At 37.7% G+C, this 24,873-nt stretch overlaps 1 long non-coding RNA gene across 2 annotated transcripts in view; it reads right to left on the bottom strand.

Annotated features, from left to right (window-relative positions):
- The window catches only part of LOC129464689 (uncharacterized), a 44,339-nt gene that overhangs the window by 11,987 nt on the left and 7,479 nt on the right, over positions 1-24,873 (bottom strand). For both annotated transcript variants that reach the window (XR_010116380.1, XR_008651668.2), the window contains exon 3: positions 17,961-18,034. This is a non-coding gene — a long non-coding RNA (uncharacterized lncRNA). The remainder of the gene's footprint in view (positions 1-17,960; positions 18,035-24,873) is intronic.

The raw sequence follows: 24,873 nt of genomic DNA on the forward strand, positions 1-24,873 counted from the left end.
CCCAGGGAGCCCAGCAAGCTAAGAACTACTGGCTTGAAATCCTCACTGCCAGCCTAGCAGTCTGGAGTCCACCTGGAAAGATTGAGCTTGGTGGGGGGAGGGGTATCCACCATTACTGAGGCTTTAGTAGGCGGTTTTCAGCTGACAGTGCTAAGGAGAATGGGAGGTTTGGTCTGGGGAGAATTCACCACAGCGCAGCAAAGCAAAGAGATAACAGCTCTACAGCTACGGAACCAGCCCCCACAATTTTGTAAGCCACTTTTCTGTAACAAATCTCTTCATACATCTCCTACTGGTTCTGTTACTTTGCATGAACCTCAACCAATACAAAACTAGCACACAACCCAAATATCCATCATAAAAATAAAGGAGAAATGCATTGTTGTACATTCACATATAGGCAACTGCTCATCAAACAGGAAGGAACACCTTATTGATACACAAAACAACATGTATGAATCTCACAGACATGCTGAGCAAAAAAGTCTGGATACAAAATCTCGATACAAAAGTGTGCATACTACGTAGTAGCATTCATGGGAAATTTTTGAACAGGCAAAATTAATCTATGGCAGAAAAAAGGATCAGTACTTAGACTGTATCTGGAGCAGAGGAATTCACTAAGAAATAGCTCAAGAGATCTTTTTGTGGAGATGGAGACGTTGTATATCTTGATAGCAGCACAGTGCATGCATTTGTCGAAACTCATCACATTGCATGCTTAGAATTTCTTCATTATATATAAATTTTACCTAAATATATTGTAAATAAATATTGTACTCTATTTGCTAGACTTGACTTTTATAGTAGTGTATGTCAACAGTGCTGAAACTAATCATAAGTAAAAATCAGACGTACTGAATTTAAGAAATATTCAAAAAAATAACTGGCCTGCACTATTGAAAATAACAAGGTTAAGAAAGTCAAAGAAAGGCCAAGGCATTTCTAGATTGAATGATGTTAGCAGCAATTAACCCAATTCGAATTGCATCCTGGATTAGGGAAAAAATATATATATACAAATGCTATTACTAAGACACTTGAATAATTTGAATGAGTTATAAATCATATAATATTTTATCAAAACAAAATTTTCTGATTTTGATCGTTGTGGTTATGTTAGACAATACACAATGGAATATTTAGAGGTAATGGGGCATTATGTCTCGAAATTTTTTTTAAATGGTTCCAAAATAATACATATAAATATATATGTATATACATATGAGAGAGAAAGAAAAAGTAAATGGGGCAAAATAAACAATTTCTGATCTCGGGTAAATGGTATACAGAAGTTCTTTGTACTAATCTTGAAATTTTTCTGTCAATGTGAAATTATAGCAAAATAAAAAGTTATGACAATAAAATTGTAAGATTCATTGTTTTAATGGAGGAAAACGGAGTTTGGAGAGCATTTCAGACTCATAGAAACAAAGTTGTTTTCTGTGGGAAATCACTTGATAATGTTTTTAGTAGCTGTAAATGTATAACTATAAAATCTATTACTGTGCATTTGCAGTTTTTTATTAAATCTAGATTTCACTGGATGCAGTACTTGTTATGGCTTTTCTCTCTTAATCACTGCATAATTATTATATCTAGTCACATCTTTTACTTTACACATTGCACTTTTGTGGTCTAGCCAGACAGCTTTCACAAAAAGCAGCTGCTATGCACATACCAAGTTTTACTTACTCTGTTAGCTAAATGTCCATTTCTTTACACAGTCATGCTATAGCCAATTGTTTAAGAGCTGGCTACAATCACATTCTTTCATTAGTAGGGCTTGTCTTTTTTTTTTTTTTTTTCAACTTTTTTTCATTGAGGTTGTGAAATACCCGCACTTGCAGACTATACTGGCTCTGGTTAATTACAAAGAAAACTCATTGATAATTTTAGATGAGAACAGTGCTGAACATAAGATGTATAGAGGTGAGTGCCTGAGGAAGGAGACTTTAACAAGAGTGGTGATTAGAGGACTCACTGAGGAGGAGATCTGTGAAATAAGGACCTTAGCATGAGACCGGAGAGTGGCAACTTGGGCAATAGCCTTCCACCACTGCAAGACCCTTGCTTGGCTTTAGTGAGGTTGATACTGAGAAAGTCCACATGACTAGAGCAGAATGAGAAGAGAGCCAGTGGACTGAGAGGAGCCTGAGAGATGATGGAATGACCACAGACCATGTGGGACCCAGGAGAGCATGCAGAGGCACGTGCATTTCATTCTAGGTGGAATGGGGAGTTCCTGGTAAATTTTAGGAAGATATTTTGGTGATTCTGACATACTTAACCACACTCTTTAGTTTTCCATGGCCTGTCTGAACAACTGGCCTGTGTTTCAGAGAAAATGCTTTACAACTTTGTGTGGGTTTCCAAGATGTCTAGGCATGAAGTCAAAGTTTCTTGATTCCTCTTCCATTTCTCGAATACCTAGCAACAATACTAGTGCCACTCATCCTATCTCCTAGCCCTTTCCTTAGCTTAGATAATGCAAGGGAAACCCAGTTCCTTCCAACTATAACAATCTAGTAGATATAGACAGGAAATACCAGGAATAAGGCTGAGCTAACACCACCACCACCTTCACCATCACACTCCTTAACACCATCAACACCATGAAAAATAACAGCCCACAATCACCCCTACCAACAACCACAATAACAACCACCACCACTGCACTACAACCACCCCAATAACAAGTCCTAATCATCATCACAGCTGATCACAGCTGAGACCTGATGTCTCAGGTCCAGGCTGCAGTGTAAGCACCTTCAGCTGAATGCCAGACTAGGAAGAATGCCTCACCTGTCTATAAACTCTCCTGGCCGTAAGGAGAAAATTTTCAGTGCTTTTGCCATTGGATGTGCCATTCCTTAAAAGAAATGGCAATATTTTTGATAAAAGTATAAATATACTTCAGTGGGTTACACATTTAGTTATTAGTATTAAGGTTGGACATGCCAGCTTAGAGGGTATTGAACTGAATTTCATTCTTTTTGCTTTTTCCATTCCCACAAGTGATTTTCCTCTGAATGTGAACAGGATGAGCCCATTTAATTTTATGAGCTTTATGTTGTTGAAGTTATTTTGTTCCATTGTATTTCAATTAGTTCAGTCTGATGAAATAAAAATGTGGCCACATTTCTAAAGACCAAATCTAGATCGTTGCATACAAGGGTTATTTTTGTTTTACAAGATAAAGACAAATGCACACGTATGTTTATTGCAGAACTATTTACAAGAACAAAGACTTGGAACCAACCCAAATGCCCATCAACGATAGACTGGATAAAGAAAATGTGGCACATATACACAGTGGAATACTAGGCAGCCGTAAAAGAGAATGGGTTCATGTCCTTTGTAGGGACATGGATGAAACTGGAAGCCATCATTCTCAGCAAACTATCACGGGAACAGAAAACCAAACACCACATGTTCTCAATCATAAGTGGGAGCTGAATAATGAGAACACATGGACACAGGGTGGGGAACATCACACACCTGGGCCTTTCAGCAGGTAGGGAGCAATGGGAGGGAGTGCATTAGGACAAAAAGCTAATGCATGTGGGGCTTAAAACCTAGATGATGGGTTGATAGGGGCAGCAAACCACCATGGCGCATGTATACCTATGTAAAAACCTACATGTTCTACACATGTATCCCGAAACTTAAAATAAAAATAACAACAAAAATTAAAATAAATAAATAAATGGCAATAACAACAAATATCACAATGGCAATCTGGCCACAAGAAAATGCTATTTAAACTGAAATTTCTGAACTTTTGGATACAACTATAATGTAGATATTCACAAATTTTTAATCAATCTATGATTTTTCATCTTCTACTTTTCACTCTCCTCCAGTAGCTAAGAGAAAATACACACTCAATACCAATTTATATTATTCATTTATCTTAATATTTAAAAACATAAATATCTCCCTGAGTTGTCATTTTTAAACCTCATTAAGGAGAAAAAAAATCTTCCAAGAGACCATAAAACTCAGTATCATGCCAACCTAATATCAGAATCATGAAGGAAATCTTACCGAAACAGATGCTTCTCACATATTTATCTCCATTGCCTTCTATGCGATGCAGCCAGGTCAAAATATGATTGCTGGTTTTTGCATATACATAAGTAGAAAATATAATTCTTATACATTTCACCTAACTTCCACCCTAAATTGACTAAAGAGAAAAAATACTTTCTTTTTGATATTTTAGCCCCTTTTCCTTCTTCAGCTTCTTTTTACATGGTTCCTTTTTTTGTTTTCTTTTGTTTTGCTTTGCTGTCCTTTCTGTTCTTTCCATCCATGCTCGATCCTCATCATTTTTATTATCTTCCTTTTTTCTCTTCCCTTCTTCTCTTCTTATTTGTTGTCTTTACATTGTGGCAGGCAAGAGAGCATGTGCAGGAGGACTGCCCTTTATAAAACCATCAGATCTCATGAAACTTATTCACTATCATGAGAACAGCACAGCAAAGACCTGCCTTCATGACTGAATTACCTCCTACATGGTCCCTCCCATGACATGGGGATTATGGGAGATACAATTCAAGATGAGATTTGGGTGGGGACATAGCCAAACCATAATACCCCTATTTAAAACATGCCTCACTGTGACAATTGATTCCATGTGTTCAGGACTAGAATCATAGCATCAGTGAAGAAGCCAAGTATCTGCCAGAGAATTTGGCCCTCAAATGAATTTCTCCATGGACTTTTAAATAAATTATTTTTCTTACCTCATGGCAAATGTTTAAACAAGATTTTACATTAATCTTTAGCATTAAAAATTAATCAGGATAAATGAAGGACTCATTACTGGAGCTGAAGTAGACTGTTTTATCAGAAAGTCACCAATCTCAGATAATTACACAGAATTTTAAACAGAAGGAAAGAAAGTGGAGTTTGTTTGTGAGGTGCTCACTTCCCACCCTATGTTTAAATGCAAGAACATAGAGATTGTTTTTCCATTTTAAATATTATAATATCAACTTAGAAAAATGTACATTGTTTTGTTCAAAAATCCCTTAATGAACCACCAAAATAATCTGGAGTAAGGGATGCTTCCTCCTGGGTCCATGTAAGTAGTAATAAATACTGAAACGAGGCTCAGATATGAGTGCTATCTCCCTGGTAGGCCTGAGCTAACGGGAACTGTGTCCTGATCAAGCTGCCACAGCCACATGGATATGTTACAGGAGGCAAATTTAAAATAATTTTTAGTCCCTGATGGGAGTTCCAAGGCAAGGACATACATGAGTGCGTGTATGGGAACACATACAGAAGGTGAAGATTCTAACCTAGCATCTCAGTGAGGTGACCAAAGCCACATTTTGCAAATAGATGAAATTAGAGAGCAGGTGCTTCCTCCTCCCTTTAAATAGGAATAAAATGAGGTCCCAGAAGGGGATCCTGGGGAGAGAGGCTGACAGGAAGGAGGAACACAAGCAGGTGGTTACAAGAAAGGAAAGACTTGAGAGCAGCAGGAAACAGAAGAGGGAGATGAGTAAACACCAGCCCTTGGAGAAGCCAGAGCTGCTTGTCTGATTTCTCCACCAAGATCTGTGCAGTGAAGTCTAAAACCCTCTTTCCACACTCTGCAGAAGACCCTGGACAACTTGCATCTCATTTATTTATTTTTTAAAAAATAGTCCAGGGGCTCACTAAAAGGTTCCACTGGATTGAGGGTGGAAGTGGGAGGAAGTGAAGTAAGGAGGAGGGAAGGACACAATGAGGAAACAGTGTTTACTGCATGTGGGTACTTGCGAGGTGTTGTTGATAGTCACCCAACTTTTCCTCTAGACAAAAACCTCAGCTAATTCATGTACAACACCTGAGATTCTAGAATTAGCCATCATTAGTCTTTGCTCTTTCCAGACTAAAGCATCATACAGCCAGAGTGCATAGCACATTTGCTCACAGGCCCGTTCCCTAGATGATTCTGTCCCTGCAACCCCTGCCCACCCTCTGACCCCTGCCAGCTCACTGCCACCCAAAGAAGGCAGGGCTCCAAGGAAGCAAGGCACGAGTTCCAGAGAAGGAATTATGGAGAAATGAATATTCCTGCAAAGTCAGAGGGAAGGAATAATTAGGACCAAGTCTAAGCCTGCGTTAGAAGGTTACCCAGGCCTCAACTAGACAGAACCAACCAGAGAATTTGTAGGCCCTAGTGCAAAATGAAAATGCAAAGTCCTTTCTTTAAAAATTGTTAAGACTCAATGTAACAGCAGAACATTAAATGAAGCCTGGAGTCCTTCTGCCATGGGGCCCTGTGCAATTGCTCAAGTTGCAGGCTCATGGCCTGCCCTGACTCCAGAGCCTCCTTGCAAACATCTAAGGAGAGTCTTGGGATACTTAATCAGAATAGATAGTGACAGATCACATTTGAGGTAACACAGGAAGTACGTTCACTAAAAGACTCACACAATGCTTTAATTTTCTACTGGAATCTAGAGAGGCCCACTTAAGGAGCTCTTCAGTAGCAACATCGCCTTTCCTACCTTGGTGTGAAAGATGACCTGGGAGATTAAACCCTGCCACAGTGAGATAATTGCTCCTTGTGATAACAGCTATCTCAAAGGGCAGGTACCTCATTAACCTGACTGCATAAGCATGGTAAACTACAGGAGCACTTCAGCAGAGGGGCAGGAAAATTAAGAAATTCAGTAACTATGCTTAATAGCACCTGGATTTAATAAGCCACAAGAGATACAGCAGGACACACAGTCCTTCAATACAACACCTACACAGAAGGTGAGAATTTCTAACCAAGAAACAACCCAAATAACAAATGTAATCCGCTGGACAATATTTTTAAAAAAGATGCAAAACCAAAGCAAAAAAGTTACTTCCAAATCAAAAGAGTCAAATGTCATCACTGCAAATATTATAATTCCATAATTCAATCATTTCAACTTCTCCCAATGTAACTCTATGACACCTCTTCCCTCCACCGCTGTTGGGCTCAAATGGCTTGCAAAGTGATTTGGTGAATAAGTTCCTTGCTCATTATGTAACAAAACTTAAGAAAATAGATTAAAATTAGTAATCAGGGAAACGTCTGATATGATTTCGATCTGTGTCCCTACCCAAATCTCATGTTCAATTGCAATCCCCAGTGTTGAAGGTGGGGCCCGATGGGAGGTGATTTGATCATGGGGGCAATATCTAGTGGTTTAGCATCATCTCGCTTTGGCACTTTATAGTGAGTGAGTTCTCACAAGATTTGCTTGCTTAGAAGTGTGTAACAACTCCCTGCTCTCACTCTTCTTCCTGCTACTGCCATGAGAAGATGCCTGCTCCAGCTCTACCTTCCCCCGTGAGTAAAAGCTCTCTGAGGCCTCCCCAGCAGTGTTTCCAGTACAGTCTGTGGAACTGTGAGCCAATTAAACCTCTTGTCTTTATAAATTACACAGTCTTAGGCATTTCTTTATAGCAATGCAAGAATGGACAAATACAATGTCCCATTATTTTGTGTATAAAATGAAAATTATGATCGCGGTTTGGCATTATTTATTCTCTTTAGCCTTACAAAGCACTCTCTCTATTTTCCAGTAACATTGGCAAAGATGCTTGGCTGAGCATATTTCTCCACTGAAAGATCAGTACATCTTTGTACAAGCGTACATCTGAATCCGGAACTAACACCACTCAATTTTACATTCAAGTTGGCCTTGCCTTTTTTCACAGACAATGACACTCGTTTTCAGAGGACGGTGGCATTGCTGTTTTCCCCAGAGGTCCACGGGTAGAATCTGAAGGTGAAGGGGGAATAAAGGAAGCAAAAGTTGTTCTGTCTCTGGATGGGTCCTCACATTGTGAGGGTGGCCTCCCTGCCCCGCTTGGGACTCCTGTGGAGTTGTCCTTTTATCTCACCATGGTCAGTTCTCTTACTGTATTCGAGTTTGTCCATAGTTAACGTTTGTGCGTTATCCACTAGGTACCCTCTGAACCCTGGGCCAAAAACGGGTCATGCCTGCTACATCCTTGTGTAAGAAGAGTGTGATGGGACCTCATGCGAGCCCGCCTAGGATGTCGGGGGGCCTCAGTGTCTGTCTACAAGTGAGCAGCATCGCATGACAGAGACTGAGGTCTGAGGAGCCTATGACCGGCCCCATTGTGGTGAAGCAGGTGGCCCATAGGCTTTTAAAGAAGGGTGAGTTTTGTCATGAAACCAACACCCAACGAGCTGCAGACAAGGGGGTTTACTTAAAACAAATGCGAGATAAACCCTCCTGTTTCCTAAAAGTATAACAAGTTTTAGGTCAAGATGGGAGAACAAAACTCTTTGAAATAGAGATGGGGTGATCAACTATGTCACGGAATTGGGAAATAAGAATAATCAGGAAGACAGAAGACTACTAAGTAGATCTTCGATGCCTTCGGGGATAAACATTCCTATTAAAGACACTCTTCTCAGTAGAGATGTTATTAGAATTGAAAGCTCAATACACTCATTCATTCTTCGGTATGGAACAAGCCTCTGTGAAGTCCCAGAACTCCTACCTGTGTTGAGGATGCAGTGGAAAAACAGTCATTCACAATCCCTGCCTTTGTGCAGCCTAACTCAGTAGAAAGATGGTCAATTAAACCCATATTTATATAAAATTCAATATCCATCAATTACATTATTTCTCACTACTTTATCCTCAGTCTCCAAAATTAAGATCGATTAGATTCAGTGCCATATGGGTGAAAGCAGATTAAATCAGAAAGTCTCTTTGCCAATTATTTCAACTTGTCTCAGTCTGTGTTTTCACTTCTGTAAAATGGAGATACTCATACTTATTTGCTCTATTATTGTGAACATAAGCACATGGAAAGTGACTAGAATGATGTCTGACATATGGCTCATACTCAATCTGTTACAGCTTTATCACCCAGAGTAGTTTTTTGTTTGTTTGTTTGTTTTTTGTACTATCGTTTTGTCTGCACATGTCTGGAAAACTTACAAGACCTATTTCTACCAACGGACAAGAGGGCAGGAGATGACAAAAAAAGAAATGGATCTGAGATGGAGAACATTTATTTAAATCACTTATTATCCAGACACCCTACAAGCAAGGTCCAGAAAAATGGACTGCTATTTTAAGAAGACTGTGAGTCTGGAAGTGATGACAAACAGAGAGAGGTTGTTTATTTTCTGTGTGTCAATATCATCAAGAAAATGGGTATTTACTTGTACTGTATGATTTTACATGTGAACATTCAAGGAATCAGGCTTAAAATGTCTTTGAAGGTGTTTCCAGGGTTAGGACACAATGTCCAGACTTTGCTCTTAATGCTTCCTGTTGTAACGTCAGTAACACAGGCAAGAAGCACCTGCTGCTGCAAGTGCTGACAGCACCAGGTGCAACTCGCAGATCTGAATGAATGTTTTATTAAAACTTGTTCAAGGAAATTGTTTCCGAGGAAACATGGTTTTATACCCTTTCTTATGAACTCATAAAAGGAGCAATGGGTATATATGGTGCACAAATAAAAAATTAATGAGAAAAAATTCAGGAGTTCAGCCTGATAATATGTGAAGAGGCAAGATTCAGCAGGTAACAGAAGATATTTTCTTTTTCATCGATGTGGGCTCTTTTTATTCCTAATCTCCCTCTTAACATGCAGTACATTTGAGTAAAAATGCAGTTAGCTGTGCTGCATCTTTAAACATAAATAAACTTAGTTTAAATAGTGCTTTGGACTCTAAGTGTTTTTGCAACCCACAGACTCTTCAAGTGTTGGCAAATGCATAACTAACATCCCTGAACTCCCCAGGAACAATTAAGAGAGAAATTGTAGAGAGCTTAAAATACAGTCTTCGACAGGTATGCATGCCTACTTTTAAAATGCATTTCATACAGATTATACAACTTTGAGCAAAGCCTTATTTACTTAATACTGTATCATAAGCATTGTCAATTATTATTAAATATTTTCTAGGTACACCAAAACAACACAAAAAGTATTTTAGGATTTACCATTCATCCAGCCCTTACAGAACCACAGGTTATGAGATTTTTACTTGTAGGCAAAGCCCAAAATAATTGTGAGTCAACCCTGACCAAGTTGCTGGAAATATGGGGCTCATTTGTCTCAAAGGGTGAGATCTCTGTGTCCCACGTGGCAAGTGGACCGTATTTTCCCTCTGGATCTTTGAGATGTTTTCCAATTGAGTCAATGGAGACATGAGGCCTCAACCAAGTTTCCTTGCTGGGCACACTATGTCTGTATTAGCTTGCTTGGGTTGCCAGGACAAAGTACCACAGGCTGAGTGGTTTAAACGAAAGAAAGAATTCTGAAAACTCGAGTCAAAGATCAAGATGTTGGCAGAGTTGGCTCTTCTGTGGTCTCTTCTCCTTGGCTTGCAGGTGGCTGTCTTCTCATTGTGTCTTTCCATCATATTCCGTGTGTGTGTCTGTGTGTGTGTGTATCCAAATTTCTTCTCCTTATAAAGACACCAGTCATAATGGATTTGGGCCCACTCTGTGACCTTATTTTATCTTAATTACCTCTTTAAAGGACGTATCTCCAAATATAGTCATATTCTGAGGTTTTGAGTCTGAGGACTTTAACATGTGGATTTGTAGAGGGCACAATTTATCCCATAAAAGCCCCATAGTGAGAAAAGGAACCCAACCAATGCCAGTTCCTCCTCCTCCTTCTTCTTCTTCTTCCCCTTCTCTTTCTCCTTCTCCGTTTCCCTCTCCTTCTTCTTCTTCTTGTTTGTTTGTTTGTCTGAGACGGAGTCTTGCTCTGTTGCCCAGGCTGGAGTACAGTGGCGCCATCTCGGCTCACTGCAACCTCCGCCTCCCAGGTTCAAGTGATTCTCGTGCCTCAGCCTCCCGAGTAGCTGGAACTACAGGCACGTGCCACCACACCCGGCTATTTTTTTGTATTTTTAATAGAGACGGGGTTTCACTGTGTTAACCAGGATGGTCTCAATCTCCTGACCTCCTGATCCGCCCGCCTTGGCCTCCCAAAGTGCTAGGATTACAGGCGTGAGCCATCACACTTAGCTGCCAATTCCTCATTCTTATGCTGCCTATGCCTGGTGAGTCTTTTCCTAGTGACCACAATACAAACATTGACTTCTGATACATACATACCTACAATAAAGTTTAATTTATAAATTAGGCATAGTAAGAAATTAACAACAATAGTCAATAACAATAATTTTATAATAGAACAATCATAAAAATATACTGTAATACAAGCTATGTAAATCTTCTCTCTGTCTCTCAAAAACTTATACTGTACCATGGGTATCTAAAACTGTGTAAAACAAAACTGCAGATTATGGAGGACTCCTATATTTCTATGGTATTTGTTGTAAAATCTCTTTTATTTCTGATTGTAATAATTTGAGTCTTTTTTTTAAGTTAGTCTAACTAAAGTTTGTTGATTTTGCTTATCTTTTCAAAAAACAACTCTTAGTTTTATAGATCTTCTCTATTGTCTCTATTTTACTTATTTCTTCCCTGACCTTTATTATTTTCTCCGTTCTACTACTATTTGGGCATAGTTTGTTTTTCTTGCTTTAATTCATTGAGGTGAAATGTTGTTAACTTGAGTAGTTTTTTTTCCTTAATGGAGGCATTTATGGCTATAAATTTCCCTCTGAGAATAGATTTTGATGCATCACATAAGTTTTGGTATGTTGTTTCTAGTTTTGTTTGTCTCAAGATTTTTTTTAAATTCTTCTTCTGATTTATTCTTTGACCCATTGGTGGTTCAGGAGTATATTTTTTAACTTCCACATATGTATACATTTTCTAATTTTCTTCCTGTTATTTCTAGTTTCATACGATCTAGTCAGAAAAGATAATTGATATGATTTCAATGTTCATAAATTTTCTAAGACTTGCTTTCTGGACTAACATATGATCTATCCTGGAGAATGTTCCATGTGTGCTTGAAAATAATATTTATCCTGGTGCTGTTGGATGGAATATTATGTCTGTCTGTTAGATGCATTTGTTCCATAGTGTATCTCAAATCTACTGTTTGTAAACTGATTGTCTGTCTAAATGATCTATCCATTTGTGAAAGTGGAATATTATAGTTCCTACTCTTGTGAAATTGCTCTCTACATCCCACCTCAGTTATGTTGAGTTTTGTTTAATATGTTTAGATAGTTTAATGTTGAGGGCATGTATATTTAAAATTGCTATATTCCATTGATTGATGGTTTTATTATTATACAATGACTGTGTCTTGTGACAATTTTTCAATTAAAGTCTACTTTCTTCTGATATAAGCATAGATATTTCTGCTCTATTTTTGATACCTTTTACTCTCTTTAGCATGGAATATCTATTTCTATCTCTTTACTTTCAATCTATGAGTGTCCTTAATTTTAAAAAGAGTCAAGAAACATATTGTTGAATTATTTTTTATCCATTGAGCTATTCTACTATTTTTGATTGTAGAATTTAATCCATTTACATTTAAGGCAATTTTTTGTAGTTAAAAACTTAACTATTGCCATATTGTCAATTGTTTTCTGACTGATTTGTTCTTCTTTTCTTTTTCTTGTTATCTTTCTTGTGGTTTGATCATTTTTTGTAGTGGTATGCTTTATTACTTTCCTTCTCTCTTTGTATCTACTTCAGGTTTCCATTCATAGTTCCCATTAGGCTTGAATATCTTATAGTTATGGCATTCTATTTCAATCCAATAACAATTGAATTTCAATAATGTACAAAAACTCTACACTTTAATTTCTGCCCCCCAACTTTGTTATCCATGTCACAATTTACATCTCTTACATATTATGTATCCATTAGAAAATTATTAAAGCTATATTTATTTTGTATTTTAACTTTCATACTAAAGTTAAAAATTACTTATGCACTACCTTATAACATTTTATGAATTATATTCTTACATATACACTAAATTTTATATTTTTATATCCTTTCGGCATTCTTTGATTTCAGTTTGAAGAGCTCTATTTAGCTTTTTTTTTTTTTTGTAATTCACTTCTAGTAGAGATGAACTCAGTTTTTGTTGTTTGGGAAAGTAATATCTTTTCATCATTTTGGAAGGACACATTTTCTAAGTATAGTGTTACTGGTTTCAGAGTTTTTGTTTCTTTTACTTTTTTTTTTTTTTTTTCCACATTTTGAATAGCATCCCACTTTTTCCTGGCCTGTAAGGATTTGGCTGAGAAATCTGTTGATATTCTTATGGAAGTTCCGTTGTATGTGATGAATTACTTTTTTCTTGCTGTTTTCAAAATTCTCTCCGTATTTGACTTCTGAAAGTTTCATAATAATGTGGCTTGGTGAAGACTTTTTTGTGTTTGGTGTTCTTTGGGCTTTATGAATCTGATTGTTCATTTCTCTCCCAGATTTGGGAAGTTTTCTGTCATTATTTCTTTAATCTTTCTGACCATCTCTTTTTCTCTGAGAATACTATAATGTGCATACTTATACACTTGATACTTGATAGTCTCCCATAAGTCTCATAGACATTAATTCACTTTTTATTCTTTTATTATTTTTGTTCCTCTGACTGGGTTACTTAAAATGACCTGTATTCAAGTTCACAGATTCTTTATTCTGCTTAATTTCATTTATGATCACAACACTCTATAAAACCTTTAATTTATTCATTTTGTTCTTCAGTTTCAGAATGTCTGTTTGGTTCTTTTTTATAGTTTCTCTTTATTCAGCTGCTGATTTTGTTTGTGTATTATTTTCCTGATTTAGTTTAATTGTCAATGTTTTTCTGTAGTTCACTGAGCTTCTTTAAGTATTGTGAATTTTTGTCAGGTGGTTTGTAGATCTCCATTTCTGTTGTGCGTGTGCGTGTGTGTGTGTGTGTGTGTGTGTGTGTGTGTTTTCCTTTGGTAGTGTTATGTTTCTCTGATTAGTTTTGACTCCTGTTACTTTGTCATGGTGTCTCCACACTCAAAGTAATGGACACCTCTTGAAGTCTTCACTGACCGGTTTTGGTAGGAAAAGTCCTTCACCAATCAGCCTGATATGGTTTGACTCTGTGTCCCCACCCAAATCTCATCTTGAATTGTAATCCCTACATGTCAAGTGAGGGAGGTGATTGGATCATGGGGGTGGTTTCCCCCATGCTGTTCTCATAATAGTGAGTGAGTTCTCAGGAGAGCTGATGGTTTCATAAGTGTTGACAGTTCCTTCTTCACACACTCACACTCTCTCTCCTGTCTCTTTGTGAAGAAGGTGCCTGCTTCCTTTTTCCTCCATGATTATAACTTTTCTGAGGCTTCCCAGCCATGTGGAACCATGAGTCAATTAAATCCCCTTTGTTTATTAGTTACTGAGTCTTGGTAGTATTTTTATAGCAGTGTGAGAAGAGAATAATACACAGCCTGTCTAATATTCTGACTAAATATTAGGATCCACGAATGGGCCTTCTCTGAAATGGTCAGTCATGTTGGCTTGCTGCTGGAGTGTTTGGGTGGACTTTCACGGTGCACGGGTTAGTGAATAGATGAGAGATGGGCTTGGTGCCTGGGTTCACAGGAGTCAGCCTGGTTGATACTCAGGTCAGCAAGGGCAGGCCTGAAACTTGAATGCTTAGGGCTAGACCTGAAGCCTGGGTTCACAGGGAGCAAACTTAGCTCTGGGGTAGGCCTTAACCCTGTGTCTGTGACAACTCTGGTGCCTAGGTTCGATGGACTGCACATGATTGTAAGTCCACAGGAACTGGCCTGGTGGACTTAGAATCAAAGTTCCCTGGGGTGGGCCTGGCACCTGGTGCATAGAGATGGTCCTGGATTCTGGGGTTATGAAGATAGGAAAGATGATCTTAAACAATTAAAAACAGTAAAGTGTTTGGGGAAAAAAGAAACAGTTGTTTTGCCTGATTTTATTTTTTAAATTCGTCATAAATCTTTATACCTACAAGTCACTTTATATCATCTCATTTAAAAAAGCTAATAACAAAACAAAATATTTTAAACAGAACATTGAGATAAATTAACCTTGTTAGGTAAAATGTGGTTTTGCAGCTAAAGTGTAAATTTTCTTTGAATTCCATTGATTCAGTATCCTACAGATCAATATATGAGTTATTAGCTTCTGGGGTTTTAAAAGTTTCTTTTAGTTCTTGGCATAAATAAATCATAATTCAAGCACTTCATCTGTTAGGTTTTCTAAAGTAAAGTTGATTCTACAGGCCAGAAGTGGTAAATACTAGAGCTTAAGTTTGCTAATATGATCTCTCAACTTTGTAATTATATTTCTCTTCTCAGAACATCATTCCCTGCTCTCGGCAAAAAAAATGTTATTTTCTTGCTTGCTCCACATGCTATGTTAAAAGCCCTCCAGATGACTCAAATGGGCAGCCAGTGCTGGAAGCAATGAACAATGTTTGCCATCAAACAGTGCCTCAAATAAGCCCAGGTGTTGCTGAAGAAGCACAAGTCTGACTTATTGAATACTCATTATCATTTTACTTAAGCCTGGTTTAATGCATTATTTAAAAAAAAACAGTAATTGTGATAAAGTATAGTTTGAGAAGATTTGGAATTTCTCAGATTATATAAAAATGTTTTCCATTTATGATTCAGTATTAAGTAAATATTTTTTTAAAAGGCGGAAGATAAAAAGAGCTTTCTTGTATATATACAAAGGAAATATCTTACATCTGTTTTAAACAAAACAAAAAAACTTACGTATTTTCAGTATTTGCAACACTTCTTTTTAGTGTTTGCAACATATCTTAAAAGCATGTGTAAATCATTGACTCTGCTGTGAAGATTAAAAGTTTTGCGTGTGTGTGTAAAATACATACACACACAGCATCTTAAAATGGTAGAAAATTTTAAAATACTATATTATCATGATGTATTCACAACTATAAACAAGTTACTTGAGTTAATAAACAATTATTCCTAAGACACCTGTAAAATGAACCTTCATCATCTGGGGATAGATATTTAGCATGTCACGAAAAGCTATTTTAATCTTGTTACCTTTCTGGGGTTTTGTTCTTGCTCTAATGTCCTCTCAAAATGTTCAGCTAAGGCTATCCATTGAGTCACATCTGTCACTACCCATCTAAGTTTATGTTTTTAAATGAAACTGTTGAGTTAAGGACAGGATCTATTTATAAATGGATTCGTTAATCCCATTTCAGTACCTGCAGAAAAGACTGCTTGCTGTATGTTGAGCCCAGAACGTTTCAAATACAGTATTTCTGAGTTCTGTAATCTAAAATTGGGTCAATTTTTTGTTTTTGTTTTTTGGTCTGCAAAATTGAATGATGAACCAATTATTTTTCTGTGAAACATATGTAGAAATTGAATCTAAAGAATTTTCAGCAATTTTCATACCTCGGTTTGGCCCTTCTCATAAGGGGTTGTGGGAGGAGCTTTAATATCCTCCTTAGGTCTGTCCCAATCTGCTGCTGTCATCCATTTCTGAGCTTTGCTAGGTCCCAGTGTCATGGGAATAAATCAGTAAAGGTCAGAAAGCTCTGGATCGTAAGCTCCTATGATGATTCTAAATTCCTCAATACATTTTTGAGGATGTTCCCTTGAGTCAGGGAAGTTCTTTACAATGACTCTATGCTCAGTTTTAGACCACAAAGTAAAAGGTGAAAACAGCTCGAAGGCCTGGCTAATCAGAAGGTCTTACTTTGTAAGGCATCTGTCTAACTTCTCTGTTCTCATCATCATCAAAGTGAAAAGGTCATTTAGAAAAAGATTAGTGGACTCAGAGAATTTAGGTAGAGATAGATAAAGAGAAGGAATAGTTGGGGTTAGTTCAATCAAGAGTACAATCCTCTTCTGTTATGTCCTTAAGTGACTTAAACTTTTTGTTTGCTTTTTTTGCAATAGCGATTTTTCTTTCATTTAATCTTTTAGATACCTTCACATGCCAATTAAAGAATACGTGAAATTGTTTTTGCAGGCTTTTTGGGCACCCCTTTTATAACATGCCTTTAAATACACAATTTTGTTCAAATTAAAACTTCCAGCCAGGTGTAGTGGCTCATCCCTATAATCCCAGCACTTTGGGAGGCTGAGTCAGGCAGATAACTTGAGGTCAGGAGTTTGAGACCAGCCTGGCCAACATGATGAAACTCCATCTCTACTAAAAATACAAAAAGTAGTCAGGTGTGGTGGCTGGCTCCTGTAATCTCAGATACTTGGGAGGCTGAGGCAAGAGAATCACTTGAACCCAGGAGGCAGAGTTTGCAGTGAGCCAAGATAGCGCCACTGCACTCCAGCCTCGGCAACAGAGCAAGACTGTCTCGAAAATAAAAATAAATAAATTAATTAATTTAAAAAAACTTCCTTATTGTGGCCATCTTAATTCTACATTGTATTTAGTAAGGTTAGCCCATCTTTTAAAAATGACATACATTCTTGTGTTCCTAATTTTATACATAAAATTAGCTGGAATTGGCTGGGTGCGGTGGCTCATGCCTGTAATCCCAGCACTTTGGGAGGCCGAGGTGGGCGGATCACAAGGTCAGGAGATCAAGACCATCCTGGTTAACACAGTGAAACCCCGTCTCTACTAAAAATACAAAAAATTAGCCAGGTGTGGCGGCAGGTGCCAGTAGTCCCAGCTACTCGGGAGGCTGAGGCAGGAGAATGGCGTGAACCTGGGAGGCAAAGCTTGCAGTGAGCAGAGATCACACCACTGCACTCCAGCCTTGGTGACAGTGCGAGACTCCATCTCAAAAAAAAAAAAAAAAAGTTAGCTGGAATCCTAGAAGGTGTAGTTCCAAACTCCTTTGACTGAGACAAACTCATTATCACAAATGTCACTATCTGAAGTTCCAGGCCTGTAAATCTGAACCAGTTAACTATCAAATCCAAACTGATCCTCCAGTCATTCCAGCTAAATATTGCTTAAAAAATTGCTCAGAACACAAATTGGTGGAGCTCAGAATCCACAATAATACTTGTCCATGAACTCCAGTTACAAACAAGAGAGCAAGGAGCACAGTGGGCTCCACAGTACCTTGCCTCCCGGTCACCTGGTGATCCTGAGGGTCACTGGAGTTTTACTTTGGATCCTCACTTTTGACACCGGATCTGTTAAATCAAACAAACCAAAACAAACCTTCAAACAAATTAAATTTAATAGGATCTAACAGAATCTAATTAAGCAAGCAAAAAAAAGATGATTCTTGAATCAGGCAGTTCCCAGCATCAGAATCCATTCAGAGAGACTCGGGGCTGCTGCATGGTTGGATAAAACTTATGGGCAGAAAAAGGAAAGTGACATAGAGAAAATGGAAGTAATCTCCAGAAACAATTGGATTAGTTATAACTCAGCTTTTGCCTTATTTCAACAATAAACAGTTGGTTGCCTGTGAATGAAGTCTGGTTGCTGGGTTTGGCTGAAACTCAGCTATTTTACGGAATCACACACCTAAATTAGGTTTTCAGTTTGCATATACTGCAGTTTGTACAGGATAACTAAAGAATGTGATATGCTTAGGCTTTGTGTCCCCACCCGAATCTCATCTTGAATTATAGTTCCCATAATCCCCACATGTTGTGGGAAGGACCAAGTGAGAGGTAATTGAATCATAGAGGAGGTTTCTGCCATGCTATTCTCATGATAGTGAGTAAGTTCTCAAGAGACCTGATGGTTTTACAAGAGATTTCCCCTTTCACTCGGCTCTCATTCTTCTCCATCCTGCCACAATGTGAAGAAATATGTGTTTGCTTCCCCTTTCACCATGACTGTAAGTTTCCTGAGGCCTCCACAGCCCTGGGGAACTGTAAGTCAATTAAACCTCTTTCACTTATAAATTACCCATTCTCTGGTATTTCTTCATAGCAGCGGGAGCTAATACAGAATGCAGGTATGAAGTCTTTATCAGGCCAAATTTTAGTCTGATTTAACGAATATTATATAGCAAAGGATGCTCTTTAAAAAAAATCAAGGTACGTTTTTAAGTAATTTTTTAATATTCACTTCTCTGTGAAGAATCAATACAGATTAATTAGCCTTGAGCAAACAAAATGCTTCCATGCCTATGTGCCAGAATAAGTAATGACCAGAGGGATAGTATTCATGCTATACTACAATCTGTTAATTCTTCTGAACAGGTGTTCAAACACTAATTTTCTCCAACATACCTGAAAAAAAGTAATGATTATTTGTTAGAAGACATACAAAATGTTTTTGAATGTGTCTATTTACTCAAAGTAATTTTTATAATTTTTAAAAGTTTGTGTTTAATTGGATTATTTTCACAAACTGGACATAGCTTCTCTCATTTTCTATCTTAAATTTTTCTAAAAATTAATAACCATTTTTAAATGTCCTTATCAACATGTGTAGAGCAGTATAATTGCTTAATAAAGTTTGAGGCCTATAATAACAGCTGGGGGAGTAAAGGTCTTGTGGAACATCTTTTTTCTTTTCTTTCTTTTTTTTTTTTTTGAGACACAGTCTCTCCTGTCACCCAGGCTGGAGTGCAATGGCGTGATCTCGGCTCACTGCAACCACCCAGGTTCAAGAGACTCTAGTGCCTCAGCCTCCCGAGTAGCTGGGATTATGGATGCATGCCACCACACCTGGCTAATTTTTGGTATCTTCAGTAGAAACGGGGTTTCACTATGTTGGCCAGGCTGGTCTCAAACTCCTGACCTCGTGATCTGCCCACCTCGGCTTCCCAAAGTGCTGGGATTGGGGGGGTTGCCACCACGTCCAGCCGGGACATCTTTCTTAAGTGTGTGTGCAGAGAATGTTAGACTCACAAGTCTTAGCTCTAAATTTGTCTAGAAATATAAAACATAGATCCAATAAATATTGCATAAATCCAAGTCTCCAGTGCTAAAAGTCTCAATAAGTGTTGCTCAAATTTTTTATTTATTCTGGCTATTTTGTTGTTCATTAGCATTTCTTTCTACTATTAAAATGGTAAAGAAAAAGCTAAATTCTACTGATTTTTTCCTACCCTTACAGCTTTAGTAAAGTATTATTTTGAGTCATTATAATCACAGAATAGACCAAAATGAATTAAAAAAAAAATCTGCTCAGATAACTACTCTTAATTACAGTTTTACATTTTGTTTATTTGTTGGAATTGAAAGCAGGTTTATCTGGTCAAAATCCAGATGGCCTGAATCTTCTCTTCTACTCCTGTCTCCCAGCCTTGATGTTCCTTCACCCAAAAATAACCCATGTTATTGGTTTCTTGTGTATCCTTCACAGATACCCTCAAATAATTTTTGGAAGAAGGTGGTTATAAACAGAAAAATTAAATCACTGTGTGAGGCAGCATCGTCTTGGGAGAAAGCTGGTCCTTGTGTTAGCAGTGCTGGAAGAGGGGCTAGAGAGTATTTACTTTAACTTTTTCATTTCACAAATGAGAAAATTGAAGACTAGAGAGAATACAAAGCTCTCATCCAATGTGGCAGAAGGCGAGGGCACTGCAGAGTCAGGATTCAAATAGAAATCATGTGATTTCAAGTACTCTTTCCACTACACAAAACTAAATTAAATCACATTTTTCTTAACTGTTGAAGATTTATATGTTAATTTCGTGTTCAATCTAGAATAATAATGGTGATGATAATGATGATGATAAAAAGAACATACCCCAAAATGCAAACATGGGTGAGATGAGAAAGAAATCTATAGAAAAAAAAAAATGTTAGGTAAGGAAAAGAAAAAAACAAGTGTGATATTGCAAAACTCACTGAGAAAGTAACTGGCAGAAATTAAGGCATGTTAAAGAAAATGATATGGCTTTAAGGAAACATAGAAAAAAAATTCTTTATGCAGAAAGCATTGCATATGAAAAAAAGAATACCAACATCCTTCCCGAATTGAATCCTCTGGACCACAGAAGCAACACAAGGAAGAAAAGTTGCTGGAAGGACGGCTTTTTCCAAGTCTCATGTTCTGTATAAAGACCTAAAAAGCTGTGCTTCTCTGGCCTTCTTTCTGCTGCCCCTGTGTTTCTTGTAACCTTGGCAGCTTCATTCGACAGATTCTTTTAGGCAGACATTTTCTGTCCATCTACCCTAAGAGTGATGGAAATAAGTACTAAAATACTGTTCTCCCTTCAGAACAAAAATCTCTCTCAAGCAAGTCTCATTTTAATTTCACATTCTACAGTACACCCATGTGACAAATATGCCAGCCTTTACTAAGACCCATGGAGAGGCGACATGAGCAGTGAAAGAGAAACGGCCTTCAAAAGGGGCAGCCTTTTAATGACTACTATACAATCAGAACCCTGGCTCAGAATGAGCAGAAATAGCCACAGCTGAAGGGTCTTTGCAGCAACTGCTTCATAGGGTAATTGTGAGGGATAAATGATACATTACTTTAAAAAAATTGTTTAGCAGGGGACCTGGAACATGAATTAAAATTTGTGTGAATGTGCTTTTTTCCCCCTTAGCAATAGTTTCATATTTTGAATCAAATGGTATGGAGAGTGCCCCAAGCACATCTCAGACTTTTCCTGCCAAGAGTCATGGTAGCTTTCAAAGCCCCATGCACTTGTAGTGCACTTAAGGAAAGCTGTGTGCTATAGCCAGCTGCATAAAAAATGGTGGATAATTAGAATATATGGTAGTAGTCTAGGCAATGAAAATTCAAAAAATATCTGTAATTATATAATCACATTCACTGCCAGGAAGCACTCAGTACCACTCAGAGTATCTCTACAATCCTCTTATGATCTTGGCAACCTTACTCCTTTACTCTAACGTAATCTCTTAAATTATTGACTTATCCCTGCTGGAAACCAAAGGAAGGGGAAGTAAACATGTCATTCTTCACATGGCTACCTAGGGGAAGACTGGTAGATGAATTCCCCCCAGGCTACCTAGGGGAAGACTGGTAGATGAATTTCACCAATATGCCAAAGACAAAGGACATCCAGTACTTCCTTACTGGTATGGGTAGATACCTTCACTACCTAGGTAGAAGCCTTTCTATGTCTAACAGAGAAAGCTTCTGAGGTAATAAAAGTATGAATTAATGAAATAATTTCTCACTTTAGACTCCCTGAGTACCTCCAGAGTGATAATGGCCCCTTGTTCAAGGTGGCTGTCACCCAGGGGGTCTCAAATGCACTATGCACACAATAACATCTTTATTGTGATTGGAGACCACAATCCTCCAGAGAGGAAGAAAAGACAAATGATATTACCAAAAGACACCTCAGACAACTGTCTCAAAAGACTCATCTCCCCTGGATTACTCTTCTTCCCATAGACCTACTCCCTGTTCAAAACACCCCTTTGAAACTGGGTTTAAGTCTCTTTGAAATGATGTATGGATGGCCTTTTCCTGCTAATGATTTCTTTCTAGACAAAGAAACCTCTGATTTGATTAAACATGTAACTGTGCTGGCCCATTTCCAATAGGAACTGAAACAATTGTTGGAGGCCTAACCCTGTGAACTGGGGTGATTAGCTGATTGATTAGTTGACAACTAATGTATGATTCTAAACTGATCTCTTCTACTTTATATAAAGGGCATTATGAGAACAATCTGTAAAACATGAATGGAGATCAAGGATTGTATGGTAATTATGCATCAACATTAATTTTATGATTTTGATTGTGCATTGCCATTAAGCAGAAGAATATTCTTGTTAGTAGAAAATACTAAATATTTGGGGGTAATAGGGCATCAGGTTGGCAACTTACTTGAAAATGGTCTAGAAAAAGTTATTTCTTAAGATATAAAGAAGAAAAAAAAAAACAAAAGAAAAAGTTACTTTATACCTGCATTTTTTTTCTGTAAATTTGAGTTGCTTTCAAAAGAAAGAAAAAAAGGGAAGGCAATGATAACCATAATAGATAGGTAACTGATTTGCTCTGGGGAATAGGATAAAAAAGATAGGATAGGATTTTTAAAAGCCTTAAGAAAAAAATAAAACGATAGATTTAAATTCCTGCCTGTTCCTAAGTTGGGTAGCAAATTCATGTGTGTTCATTTTAATATGTATCATAACTTAAATGTGTGTTAAATTTCATTTTCTGCCTGTATAAAATATTATGGTGATTTAAAAACTTGCATTTTAAAGAGCGTAGGATTGGGAGCACAACATACCTAATTCTGAAGCCTGGTTGTGCCATTTATTATCCACATGAACTTGGGCAAGATACTTAAGCTTTCTGAATTTCAGCTTCCTTGCCTAGAGAATGACAGTAATGAGAACTGTGAACGGAAATTAAATTTTGGGACCCTAAACTCATTTAGCCAAAGGGAAAAGTCAAGCTTGGAACTGGGTCACACAAACCCACCTCCCCCTTTTGGTTCCTAAATAAGATGGCTACAAGATGAAAAGCTACATGCCTCCTCCTATTTTGCCCACAAGGAAATTCCTAGTGGCCTGTTAAAATTTCACCATGAGAATGTTAATTGACAGCTTATCTATACAGGTGCAGTTATACTGGCCCACCAGACGTAAATGTATATCTGATTATTCCCCTTCCCCATTTTTTCTGTTTATCTTACATAAAATGCAGATTCCCTACATTTTTCCTCTGCCCCGTTTATGCCATCTTATGTAAAAAATGCAGATTCACTGAGCCAAAGGCATGAGTAACTATTTTTCTCTACCCACCTCTTACATGAAAATTGTGTACTTCTCAATTTCCTACCCTTTCCTCTTTAAATTTGGAGCCCTCAAAATCATCTTCGGAGAAGAGCATAGACCCGTGTCCTGGGCGCGTCCTTAACTTTGGCAAATAAATCTCCTAAAATGATTGAGACTTGTCTCATCATTTTTTCTCAATTGACAGAACAAAGTCATAGAATTGCCTTGAGGATTCAATAGACAATATACATCAACACCCCTTACCCAAAGCCCACTGGAACAGCCCTATAAACAAGTTGGGTTTATTCTTCCATGCAATTAGTGAGAAGACACAGCATAGGGAACCAAGGGATGTCTCAGTAAGATGGTGTTATAAAGAGCCTCTTACAGGAACTGGGCTTTGGTTGGGTGAATTGGCAGAGCGTCTAAGGAAGTGGGGGCTTGCTCTAGATTTGAGGGTGTCAGAAATTATAGATTTCTGGATGAATCTATAACTGGGTATCTCAATAAATTTTATCCATAGGGAGGACGGACTAGCATGAAGATAGAGCTGTAATTGGTACAGCAGCAGGTACTCATTTGGTGACGGGAATGTTTAGAATTTTGTGTTGCAGAGTGACCTTGTTATTGTCTCATTTTGTTATTATTCCAGACTGCACTTTTTTGACATTCTGTGAGACTGTACATGCCCAAGGGCAGAACACAAGGGTCTGGCCATGAACATCAGACCAGCTTGTATTGAGGTCTAAATGTGAATGTCAGATCAGTTCTGGATGTTGGGGGCTGTTTTTGTTTGCTTTCAACTTAAATATTTGGCACAGTATTTAGCACCTGAGTACTTTTAGCTCGCTTAATAAGGAGCTCTGCTAAACTCTGCAGATCAAGGACAAATGAGTAGCTGTACCCCCTTACAGCATCTGAGCTGGATCTTCACCTTTGGCTATGTCTCTTATAACAATGACAGATTACACACACGCAAACAGGAAACAATAAATGCTAAAGTTAGGTTGTTTAGACATAAATAAACTAATCTATGTTAGCATTCTCTCACTGTGAAAAATTATTTTAATAGCAACATGTTTCCTAACTTAAGAAAACCATGATTCATAAGCTCTAGCCGTGAATATCTAAGGGTTGTCAAAGACAGTATTTGGATTTCCTTTAAGTATCAGCCAGTAATATCTAAAATGAAAAATGTTAGCATTTAACAGAAATGAAAATGTGGAAAAATAATTTAAAAACACCATATATAAGAAGACTTTTATTAGCAATTGAGTTAATGCCCCTCTGCAGATGGGGAAAGTTTATCATGTCAACTGAAGTATTTTAAACATACTTAAATTAGGTTTTTA

The sequence above is a fragment of the Symphalangus syndactylus genome, chromosome 16 (assembly GCF_028878055.3).
Source record: "Symphalangus syndactylus isolate Jambi chromosome 16, NHGRI_mSymSyn1-v2.1_pri, whole genome shotgun sequence".
NCBI lineage: Eukaryota > Metazoa > Chordata > Mammalia > Primates > Hylobatidae > Symphalangus > Symphalangus syndactylus.